This window comes from Mytilus galloprovincialis, chromosome 12 (assembly GCF_965363235.1).
Source record: "Mytilus galloprovincialis chromosome 12, xbMytGall1.hap1.1, whole genome shotgun sequence".
Classification (NCBI taxonomy): Eukaryota; Metazoa; Mollusca; class Bivalvia; order Mytilida; family Mytilidae; genus Mytilus; species Mytilus galloprovincialis.
Genome location: NC_134849.1, coordinates 52047175 through 52058189, shown reverse-complemented (window position 1 = coordinate 52058189; position 11015 = coordinate 52047175). Strand labels below are relative to the sequence as shown.

General features: G+C 32.8%; 1 long non-coding RNA gene across 1 annotated transcript; it reads left to right on the top strand.

The window, feature by feature from the left end:
• The first annotated feature begins 689 nt into the window (after positions 1-689).
• LOC143055470 (uncharacterized) lies at positions 690-8996 on the top strand. The gene is made up of 3 exons (XR_012972040.1): positions 690-855; positions 2592-3031; positions 8007-8996. It is a non-coding gene; the product is annotated as an uncharacterized LOC143055470 (long non-coding RNA).
• Positions 8997-11015: the final 2019 nt, after the last annotated feature.

Sequence of the window (11015 nt, the reverse complement as noted above, 5' to 3'; positions counted from 1 at the left end):
CCAATGAGACAACTATCCTCTTAAGTTTAAATGAAATAGATGTAAGCATCTATAGACAGCTGTAACGCCACTTACAAAGGCAACTAAATACATGAAATATATGAAACATTGTGAATTTTGGATTTTCTTCTCATTATTTGTTAGCTAAATAAACCCTGTTAGATAAACCAAACTGGTGGTAGACATGATAGAAGAGTCAAGAACATTGTATAAAACATATTGCACCAGTAGCATATATATAATACAGTTTTCAACATGTGTCCTTAGAATAATTCTCATTTCACCATTAAATCAATGTTCTATTTATAAGTAACTGTATGTATAATGCTCTGTTCTTTGGATTTTTTAGCATCAATTTTGTACAAGTCACATCTTTCTAAATCAGAAATAATTTTCCTAAAATCTGATGAACAATTTCTGCTTCATGTAATGTTCCTAAAAAATTCTTCTGAAATTTCCGTTTATCATGTTTATGTGTGCTAACGTGAGAAAAATTAATCGCATCAATGTCTTTGCAAGGTAACAGTTCCTGACTCTTTAATACTTAAACTTCAAAGAGATATAACTGAACTTAGAGACCAGAATTCAGAGGAGAAAAACAAACATGAGATTGCTATCAGTAGAAAGGATAAAGAAATCTCTAACCTTAAAACCATGCATGCAAATGCAATCAGTAGAAAGGATAAAGAAATCTCTAACCTTAAAACCATGCATGCAAATGCAATCAGTAGAAAGGATAAAGAAATCTCTAACCTTAAAACCATGCATGCAAATGCAATCAGAAGAGATAGAATAAATCAGTTGGAAGCAGGGGCTTATCAGAAGGAAGATGTTAAATCAGCTCCCAGTATTGAGGTAATTTTAAGTCAGAAACTACTGCCAAACAAATTATTAAGATTAATTTTGCAACAAGTAAGACTCAGATTCTGAGTTTGTTAGTACAGGTAATATACTAATAGGTTGCACTTCTGTTAATATTCAATGTAGCATTGCTATTTCCCATAGGAACTCCTTTGTATGGCTAAATCTGTAACTTTTTACTATGAAGTTAAGAAAAACAATCACATCCTAAAATGAAAAGTTCATATTATCTGCTATTTTTTGCAAAGCTCAAAACATAAGGTTGTGCAACATATTTCCAATATTGGTGTGCTTTGAAGACTTGAAACATATATATTCTGTACTACCCTCCCTTTACCTTGAGTCTTCCTGAGAACTGAATTTGTCATCTTCCCAACAGTATTTATTCTGGTAAAATTCTGGATCCCTATTTGTAACCTTTTATGAAACATGGAGATCATATTGGGAATTAGTAGGTAAACAAAGAGCAACCTATACTAACTTTTATTGTCCCATGGTCTTGCAGTGACATAGAAATACTGGGGTTCTTTCATCCATGCATCTGTTTGTCCTGTCTTACATGCACTCTCTCACATGTACATTCTTGCCAGATTTGAATAAAACTCATATTATAGATCTAGAACTATTATAACAATGTAATGGATGAGTTTGAAAATCAATGTTAGTGAATTTTGTTTAAAGAGTTCCCTTTGGAAGCATTAGTTATACGGAAAATTTCATCGTTAGTGCTCTCATTTGTACAATTTTTGCTTGACTTGTATCAAAGATTTATATCAACAATGTCTTGAACAAGTTAAAAATAAGTGATGATTAATTATTTTTAAAAGAGGTCTGTAGAGTGGGGGGCACATATTCGCCGGGGACACAATTTCGCCGTTTTAAGATTTTGAGGTGTAAAAACTTCAAAGGATGGCTGAAATGGAAGAAATATGCCGATAAATTATAATTTTATAACAAATATGATTATTTTTTAAACTTAAACAAAATTGCGGCATTTACTGCAAAGGACCGAAAAACGGACAACGATTTTCGGTTAATTTGCTGAATGAAAAACACGATTTTCAAAGAAGTTTTTCTTCGTAATTTTTTGACTGATTGGTCTAAATTTCAGTTTTTTACACCTTTGAAATGTCTGTTGTTCATCTATAATCAAATCTATTTGATAAATATTATATAAAGCTGCAGTTATTTGGTTTTAAATAGATGTGTAAAAACGGCAAATATGTGTCCCCCGTTGATAAAACATCAGGAAATTTCAAACCCCCTTTAATTTAACTGTTTAGATGATTATTTTCAAACAAACATGTTTTCAAGCTTAGGAATGTTTTGCATTTGAAGTTATCTTCATATAGAAATATCAGTATACTTCAAAAACATATAGTCCTGAACATAAACTGTAAAAAACATGGAAAGATATGGCGAAAATGAGCACCCCACTCTACCTTGAAACATTAGTTATATATAGAAAATTGCATCGTTATAGCACACTCATGTGTATAATTTTTGACAGATATTTATCAAACTTATATGATAGATTGATATTAACAATGTGAAGGACCAGTTAAAAAAGAGTGCCCAGTTATGCTCCTTTAAAATAATGATTGTATTAAAAATTGCTTTATTGATATTAAGGTTACAGAAATTTATGTTAAGCTTCATTGACATTGTAGAATATCTTGATCTTTTTCATATTTTATATCACAATTCTATACTCTAGTCTTTTTTTTCAGTTAACAAAACAGGAAATCAATTTTATAAAGATGAAAATGATTCAGCTGTATATTCTAACTGATGTCGTATATTACCTATTAAAAGATTACAGACCAAATCTACTTCCAAGAATAAAGTGTGACATAACATACTTATACAAGGAGTACAGAAGACTTAATAGATATGTTCCCAGTAATTCTTGGGGCCGTTTATGGAATGAAATTCAGAATACAGGCATTGGAGTCGACATTGAATCAATCCGATATATAAGAAATGAACTGGATCACTCTGTAGCATTTCATCTCAGTAATAACCAATTTAAATATTTCTGCAAAATCATACGTCCAATTTTAAGACGGTTTGACCACCACATCAGACCATCTGAGTTGTACACAGATCGCCTTGATAAAATTTTGGGGCAAACTTTCTGGATGCGTCACTGAAAGTATAATAAGATCCGGTAAGTATGTCATGCATGTATAGACCTATGTTAAAGTGTTGTTTCTATATACTGGTTCTCATGGTGATCCCATGAAAATTATGAGTCTTACAAAGGTGGGCAAATTTGTGCATTCTAATCACTTGATTGTCTTATGTTGACCCTTTACAGTTTTTCATCACTTGGTGTCAGTCGTCTGTAATCTTTTACAAAAATCTTCTACTCTGAAACCACTACTCATATTCAACCAAACTTATTCACAATCATCATTGTGGTATCTAGTTTAGAAAATGTGTTCAATGATCTAACCCACCTACCAATATGGCCACCATGGATAAATATAAAACATAAGAGTAAAATGTAATTTTTGGCTTATATCTAAAAATCATAGCATTTAGAACAAATCTGATAGATTTAAAATTGTTAATAAGGTAAAGATCTTTCTCCCCTGAAATTTTCAGACATATCAAACAACCAGTTGTTGAGTTGCTGCCCCTGAATTGTAATTTTAAGAAAATTTTATATTTTTTGTTGTTGTCTTGAAAATGTTTTTAGCTCATATCTCTAAAACAAAACCCTTTAGAGTGAATCTGACGAAATACAATTGTCAATTAGGTCAACATCTATCAGATCTGAAATTTTCAGACCAATCAGGCAATCCGTTGTTGGGTTGCTGCACCTGAATTGGTAATTTTAAGCTATTGGTCATTATCTTCAATATTTTTATAGATAGAGCTAAACTGTAATTAGCAATAATGAACAGCAAAGTAAGACCTACAAGTAAGTCAACATGGCTAAAATGGTCAATTGACCCCTTAATGAGTTATTGCCCTTTATAGTCAATTTTTAACAATTTTCATAAATTATTTAAATGTTTGTAAATCATTACAAAGGATTTTCCACTGTAACTACTGGGCCAAGTTCTTTCATTTGTTTTTGTTGTTGTTATATGTCACAAACTGTAAAGTTTATATTGCAATAAAACTTTGAATTGAATTTAAGATAAAGATAATTTTAAGCAGCAAGAATGTTCAGTTAAGTAAAATCCACAAACACATCACCATCACCAAAACACAATTTTGTCATGAATTAATCTGTTTTTGTTTAATATGCACATAGACCATGGTGAGTGACACAGACTCTTTAGAGCCTCTAGTTTTAAATTGTCATTCTGTCTTTTAAAATATAAATGGTTGCTTATGTCTTCTTTTTTTTGCTCACAAATTATGGTCAGTACTAAGGAATTATATTAGGCTGTCATACAAGTAAGAGGTCTAAGATGAATATCAACATAATAAAGCTAGGTTCATTCCACATTTCTCTACATAGCCTGTTAAAAAGTCAGGAATATGACAGTTGTTATTAGGCCACTTCCGACTAAGTTGAAGGTGACTTTAAGATTGCACTCTGTCCGTTTGTCAGTCTGTCCATCCTTCAGTCGGCAAATTAGTTTTTCAGACTTTTTTCTTCATGCTTGAAGAAATTGATTTGATATTTGGTGTATTGTTTATTCATGACACGTTACAGGTCTAGTTCAGATTTTTGTTCAAAGGGAAATAACTATTTTTTTTAACTTTCATTAGAATTAAGTTTTTAATGCAATACTTTTTTATTATTAGATTTTTTGTTCAAAGGGATATAATTCATTTTTTATAAGATTTGTGAAAGACTATCAAGATAAATGACATTTTGATTCCCCCCCCTTTTTTTCTTTAGTAAATTGTTTGAAGAATTCAGTGGTAGGTAAGAAGGTAGAAAACCTTGATTATTCATACCTTCCATTGCCTTGTTTTCCACTACCATATTTTACAAAATTTCATTGTCATGGTTCAGTATGAAAATAAGGGGACAGGCCTCTACAATAACTTTTTTTTCAACTTGTCCAGTAGGACAAGTACATACCAAAACTTACTTGTCCGAATGAAATTGTAACTTGTCCAAAAAAAATCTTAATATTAACCTTTTTTGCATTTCAAGTTGATTCAAGAAACAAAATAAACAGAAAAAAAATTAAACAGAATTTGATTTATATCCTTTGAAATACTTTTAAAAGATAGGAGCCACGAACAACTGAAATCAGTTGTGTCACAGGACTTGGGTTCTAGTTTTTATCAATGCTAAAGTCTCATCATACATTGCATATGAGGCACCATCTGATTGGCCTCTAAATGTACACTCATTGGATTTTTATCCTATTTTTTAAAAGTTGAAAAAAGTTTATTCAAATGTAATCAATAAAAAGAATATGAGGTATGATTGTCAATGAGACAAAAGACCAAATGACACAGAAATTAACAACTATAGGTCACTGCATAACAAGTATTGTTTTTTCTACATAAAAATCAAACATGATTTAATGATTTTTATGGTAAATAATTTCCTCATTCTTATTTAAAAAATACATATGGACATTGGTATTAATTATTATAAAGCAACAAAATAAGGTAGGAAAAGAGGTTCTGATTTGTCTTGGTCCAGAAATGTCTACTGCCTTGCCAAACTGTCTATTAATCATGTCTAAGAAATATCTCTCTTACGGTGCCCAACTGTCTATTAAACTTGGAGCCAATCATTTCCGAGCTGTCTTTTAAAGTTACCTTATCTAAAAAGCTCATGGTTGAATGGGATCGGTAAGACTGGTTTCCGAGAAAAGTGTGCTTTTTACCTGTTAAAAGTACTTCTTATATCTATTGACAAAGAACCAGTTTTAAATTATCGATTGCAAGTCTGTCAGAGGGGTCTTGAGAAATAAAAAGTTTCAATTAGTTTAAGTTTAAAAAGGAAAGATGTCAAACAAATCTTCTTTTCTTGTTTTTTAGCTCACCTGGCCCGAAGGGCCAAGTGAGCTATTCCCATCACTTTGCGTCCGGCGTCGTCGTCCGGCGTCCGTCGTCGTTAACTTTTACAAAAATCTTCTCCTCTGAAACTACTGGGCCAAATTTAACCAAACTTGACCAAAATCATCATTGGGGTATCTAGTTTTAAAAATGAGTGGCGTGACCCCGCCAACCAACCAAGATGGCCGCCACGGCTAAAAATAGAACATAGGGGTAAAATGTAGATTTTGGCTCATATCTCTGAAACCAAAGCATTTAGAGCAAATCTGACATGGGGTAAAATTGTTTATCAGGTCAAGATCTATCTGCCCTGAAATTTTCAGATGAATCGGACAACCCGTTGTTGGGTTGCTGCCCCTGAATTGATAATTTTAAGGAAATTTTGCTGTTTTTGGTTATTATCTTGAATATTATTATAGATAGAGATAAACTGTAAACAGCAATAATGTTCAGCAAAGTAAGATTTACAAATAAGTCAACGTGACCGAAATGGTCAGTTGACCCCTTTAGGAGTTATTGCCCTTTTTAGTCCATTTTTAACCATTTTTCGTAAATCTTAGTTATCTTTCACAAAAATCTTCTCCTCTGAAACTACTGAGACAAATTAATCCAAACTTGGCCACAATCATCATTGGGGTATCTAGTTTAAAAAATGTGTGGCGTGACCCGGCCAACCAACCAAGATGGCCGCCATGGCTAAAAATAGAACATAGGGGTAAAATGCAGTTTTTGGCTTATAACTCAAAAACCAAAGCATTTAGAGCAAATCTGACATCAAGGTAAAATTGTTCATCAGGTCAAGATCTATCTGCCCTGAAATTTTCAGATGAATCGGACAACCCGTTGTTGGGTTGCTGCCCCTGAATTGATAATTTTAAGGAAATTTTGCTGTTTTTGGTTATTATCTTGAATATTATTATAGATAGAGATAAACTGTAAACAGCAATAATGTTCAGCAAAGTAAGATCTACAAATAAGTCAACGTGACCGAAATGGTCAGTTGACCCCTTTAGGAGTTATTGCCCTTTTTAGTCCATTTTTAACCATTTTTCGTAAATCTTAGTTATCTTTCACAAAAATCTTCTCCTCTGAAACTACTGGGACAAATTAATCCAAACTTGGCCACAATCATCATTGGGGTATCTAGTTTAAAAAATGTGTGGCGTGAAGCGGCCAACCAACCAAAATGGCCGCCATGGCTAAAAATAGAACATAGGGGTAAAATGGGGTTTTTGGCTTATAACTCAAAAACCAAAGCATTAAGAGCAAATCTGACAGGGATAAAATTGATTATCAGGTCAAGATCTATCTGCCCTGAAATTTTCAGATGAATCGAACAACCCGTTGTTGGGTTGCTGCCCCTGAATTGATAATTTTAAGGAAATTTTGCTGTTTTTGGTTATTATCTTGAATATTATTATAGATAGAGATAATAGTAAGCAGCAAGAATGTTTAGTATAGTAAGATCTACAAACACATCACCATCACCAAAACACAATTTTGTCATGAATCCATCTGTTTCCATTGTTTAATATTCACATAGACCAAGGTGAGCGACACAGGCTCGTTAGAGCCTCTAGTTTGTTTTTTTGTTAATAATTATACTTTGTTCATCAAAGTTGGATTAATTTTTTTTTTCTGCAGAATGATTCTACTTGTCCCATCAGACAAGCTTGGTATAGCTTTTACTTGTTCGACCTTTTTTAACCTCTTGTACCGGACAATCGGACAAACGTTATTGTTGAGACCTGGGGGATAAGGTGTGGTTGCCAAGAGACAACTTTCTACCGAAGTTCAAATAAAGTAGATGTTAGCAATTAAAGGCAACATATAAATTTCAACAATGAGTAAAACCCATGCAGTATAGTTGGCTATACAAGGCCCTGGAATGAAAATTTTTCTAATTATGAAACAAAACTGACATCCTATTACTCCTAATTTAATATATGAAAAAAAAACATTTAACGAATAACAAATATGACAGACAAAAATCAAAGACAACCACTGAACTACAGGCTCCTGACTTGGGACAGGCACATACAGAATGTTGTTTGTAATCCTTTACTCATCCAACATGTCCAACCTAACATTGAGTCTCTGGCTGTACATACATATATTTCATGTTTGATATGATGATTAAAATTATTGTGTGTTTCCAGGATGAAAGCCTTTGTAAATGTCCATGCAGATACAAAAGAAGTAAATAACTTTACAGTCAGTTATATAAGGAGGCCATTTGTAAGTGGCATGACCTGTAACTTTGTCAGTTGACTAACTGTTAAATTTGATGCACACCTGGAGTATATGAATTACTGGAACAACTGTCATGTAGAGTTTCTTTACTTGCATGTTTGCCGCATTTGTGATTCAAGTTCAAGGATAAAACCACTACCACTCAAGAAGGAACAAGCATCTCTAAAAAGAAGGCAAAATGTACTAGATAATGAAAGATAATGGTATCAAACAAAGAATTCCAGGAAACAATGTTAATGTTTTTATGGTTTAATCCATGTGGACAAATAATTAATTTTTTGTACCACAGTATTACAACAATCTCAAAATTCTTAACTGTGCTTATTTTTATCACCTTTCATTTATTTTAAGAGTTGTAAGTCCATATTTGTTCAAAGTCTTTAACTTATCATTCATTTTATTCTGAGCTTATTTTACCATCAAACTGGAAGTAGGATTTAGCTTGTGCAGAAGTGGAAATTTTTAGTAGCTTGATATGTCAAAATTAGTTATTTTTATATCCTAAAAGCTAGGTATTTTATGATGTTAAAACCTGTGAACTGTAAAGGGTTCTTTTCAATTTAACAGGGTCAGACTTTTTCTACCATATAGGTCTGTATATTTCTTATATTCATTGGTACAATGGCTAAAAGCGAAAGGTATATTACCTAAGGGAATTGTGTTGGTTATTAGTTTTTGAGACTGTTTACTTAGTTTAGTACCAGAGAGGATTGTTTCAATCCATTATATTGGTATTCAAACTTGTGCAATTTTGTAGTTTATAGCATTCTTTTTGTTAGTACAAAATGTATAAATTATGTACGGATTCTTTATGGATAATCCCAGTAGGTCAACTGTCACACAATTCCTGGTTTAAAGTAAGATAGATGAAATAAATAAGCTGAATTTGTTTGTTATTTGATACAGATTTATTTTCTACTTTGTTATAATAAAAGTTGTACTTTAAAAATCTTTGTTTTCAAAGCCTATACAAGAATCTGAGAGATACAAACCAGGACAGGTACTCCACTGCACGGTCCCTACTGAACTGGGACCTGATCAGGTGGAAACCTGGTTGAAATAGAACAAAAGAATCGTAGCTCTTTGTTAGAGAAGGCGATAAATGCTTACTGTAATGTTTACTATAGTAACAAAAAAATTAAAAGTTAATAGAAACAATTAAGATGACAATTTTCTTCTCAATTACGAAGTGTTCTATTTTAAAAACGCAATTTGCATAAGGTTTCAATTGATTTATTACATAGTTAAGCAGATCAATTAGATATCAAGTCAAGCAGATCAATTAGATATCAAGTCGATGACATGGGTATCTATCAAGTTGGATGTAGAAAATTGCATAACCTCCGATTTTTTTGAAAAAAAATACCACGGACGGAGAACATATCAATCTATAAGTTCAGTAATTTTCGTGTCTGCCCTTCCATTATGTGACTCAAGAAAAAAATCTAAAAATGGGTAACAATTGTATCGAAAAGAGAAAAAGTGCACCGATTTATGTTATGGCGTGTTTGAGTTGAATATTTTGTCTTGAAAACAAACAAAGCAGAGGAAATCTGACATGGGGTAAAAATGTTTATCAGGTCAAAATCTATCTGCCCTGAAATTTTCAGATGAATCAGTCAACCCGTTGTTGGGTTGCTGCCCCTGAATTGGTAATTTTGAGGAAATTTTGCTGTTTTTGGTTATCTTGAATATTATTATAGATAGAGATAAACTACAGCATTAATGTTCCTCAAAGTAAGATTTACAAATATGTCAACATGACCGAAATAATCAGTTGACCCCTTTAGGAGTTATTGCCCTTTATAGTCAATTTTTAACCATTTTTCGTAAATCTTAGTTATCTTTTACAAAAATCTTCTCCTCTGAAACTACTGGGCCAAATTAATTCAAACTTGGCCACAATCATCTTTAAGGTACCTTGTTTGAAAAATGTGTCCGATGACCTGGCCGTCCAACTAAGATGGCCACCACGGCTAAAAATAGAACAGGGGTAAAATGTAGTTTTTTGCTTATAACTCTGAAACCAAATCATTTAGAGGAAATCTGACAAGGAGTTAATTTGTTAATCAAGTCAATATATACACCTGGAAAAAAGTATTGCAACACCAAATTGAAATTGAATTAAAAAAAACACTCATTATTTTTTTGTGATATAATTTGGTAAAATAGAACTAGTTAAACATTATTTAAGTATCACCTGAGTTTAATCAATAAATATAGACTCGATAAGTTTTTATCTGCACATGCAGCTACTGTACCCGTAAACAGCAAAAAAGATGTTTTGATCCTCATTGTTTTCAACACTTTAAATAACCAAGTTTTTAAAATTATGTGATTGACACCTTATAATGGGTCCTTGACAACTCATAACTGCAGCAAGATGGCAGATTATCAGCATAAGAGAAGCAGGGATGTCGCTGTAACAACTGCACGCATTGTTGGTCATCACCATTCCACTATAGTCGTTTTGAGAATAAAAATCAGGCAATAAACGCTGTAAAAGACCTTCCGAGATAATGAAGACCCCCTATACCATTTGCTAGAGAAAATCAAGCATAATGAAGGTTGGTCAGAAGGAAACCCATTGCATACAAGACAATCCTAAAAAGAGAGTGGTAGCCATACAAGAGCCTTTTAACAAGAACTGTTCGAGATCAACTCATCGCTACTGGTTACCGTGCGATAATACCATTTCGGAGACCTTTGCTAACGAACAGTTACAGTTTTCCGTATCCAATGTAGTGCAGAGCTTGCCAAAGTTGGAAATAAGCATCGTAGAGGAAGATCCAATGTTCAAATGGAATTTGGTTCATCTTCCTTGGCCCGATCGTAGCCCGGCTTTGAACCATATTGAGCTTATATGGGACACTATGGGGCGGAAAGTGAACGAAAGGACACCCCAGTTCAAACAC